Below are 1786 nucleotides of genomic sequence, written 5' to 3'. Positions count from 1 at the left end.
AGAATACGTCAAAGTTTGACACGTTGTCGATCCATCGAAACTCGGCGTAAGGCAATGGTTGACACATTGTCCATCCATACAAATTATTTACGTCAAAGTACATTAAGTACGACGATGGTTTCGACAGGTCGTAAGACTGCATGTACTTGGTGTGTGTGTATTTATCCGAACATTTACTCAGGCCACCGCGTATACCGCGTTCGATGAACATGATCATATCAATATCGGTGAGCAGTTCAAAATTTATGCCGGTATGTTTCAACATTGCATTCCACGTAAATCCAGGCAAAGTATAATAATGCGCGGGATCGTGTCCATAACTTGTGATGTATCTGTCACGGAAATTTTCAAAAATATTTGGCAATAACAAGACATCAGTCTTTAAATACAAGTTGCTGTATTCGCCCAAGGTTTGAGTGGAGAACCGCTTCCAGATCTCCGCGGCGTGCGCGTAAACGCTCTCGGATACTGTATCACTCGTCAACGAACTATAAAACGATTCTCGCGGCGGTAAATATGTGTCCTGCAGCTTGTCCACGCAATCCACGTATTCGTACGGAAAGACACCCTTTCGCGTCAATAAATTAAATTCTTCGACGGATAATTTTGGAAATTCTGACCGTACAATTTTCAACTTGTCTTTAGTGAGAAAGGATGCCTATTTATCGAGACTACTGCTGAGAAATTTGCACGAATCAATGAAACGCAATTTTACAACATTTTTGTATTTATCTGCCGTATCTTGAACGTCCTTTGTAAACGAAATGTATTTTTCTTTTGTTATTGATTGAACCTTCAAATGCATTTGCTATTTTCTGGATGATGAAATGTGAATTGTAGCCGGATAAATTATGGGAAACGATTGGAATGTAATATGAATTTTTGTAATTTAAGTTGTAATTTGAATGCACTGATCCTCGGTAGCGGTCGGTAAAGTGACAATGATCGCGTACGCGCGTATCCTCTGCTGTGAATGGTTTCTCACACACGTGATATTGTGTTGCGTTGCGAAATGTCGCCCACTGTTCTTTCGAAAATATTTCCACGGGAACTTTGGATAATAATATTACTTTTACGTGATGTGCTATTTCTTCGAGTTGCCCGACGAACCATGAGACGCAGTCACTATCACGACGATTTTGAAATTCGAATAATGAATCATCGTACGAGCAACGTATGTATGTATATACTATACTAAATACTCTATGATGTTGGTATGTGTATAATTTGCGATCCTCCCCATTCCTTGCCGTCTTCTCCAGTGTGCACTCCAGGTCGGCGTATATCACAAAGAAAACTCGCTTCTTCCTGCTGTGATTGCTAAAACTCAGCCATTTATTGTCTTCGCTCGGCAGAATGATGGCGCAGTCGTTAATTTTTTGACAGTCTATTGCGTGACTCTCCAGCTTCTTGTTGGAATGGAAGTAGTGCAGACACCTACAAACATTGCAATTTTTATTTATTATCGTCTTATTGCACACTTCTGATACATTGAATTCGTGAAATATACTTACCGATCGCAAATGTATTTTCTGCTTTCAGACTTGCTCAACTGCGAGCTCACGAGCCGGGATAAGTCCTTGATCCAGGCGAAGTGTCCCGTGTTGTGGTCTCGAGGATCCGAAATGTGTAGCAAGTTCACATGCTTTTCCTTCTTTCCGTCGCTGAGACGTATCGGAACAATGGTTACGTTCTTTTCTCCCATGGTGCCGTATACAGGGTGTTCGGAAAGTACCAGGACGCTCGAATATCAGGAAAAATATAAGTTTTACAAAAAAATGTTTCA

The sequence above is a fragment of the Odontomachus brunneus genome, unplaced genomic scaffold (assembly GCF_010583005.1).
Source record: "Odontomachus brunneus isolate Ranch 3 - 2012 unplaced genomic scaffold, Obru_v1 Obru_scaffold_226, whole genome shotgun sequence".
NCBI classification, from domain to species: Eukaryota; Metazoa; Arthropoda; class Insecta; order Hymenoptera; family Formicidae; genus Odontomachus; species Odontomachus brunneus.
This window is presented reverse-complemented; position numbering follows the sequence as displayed.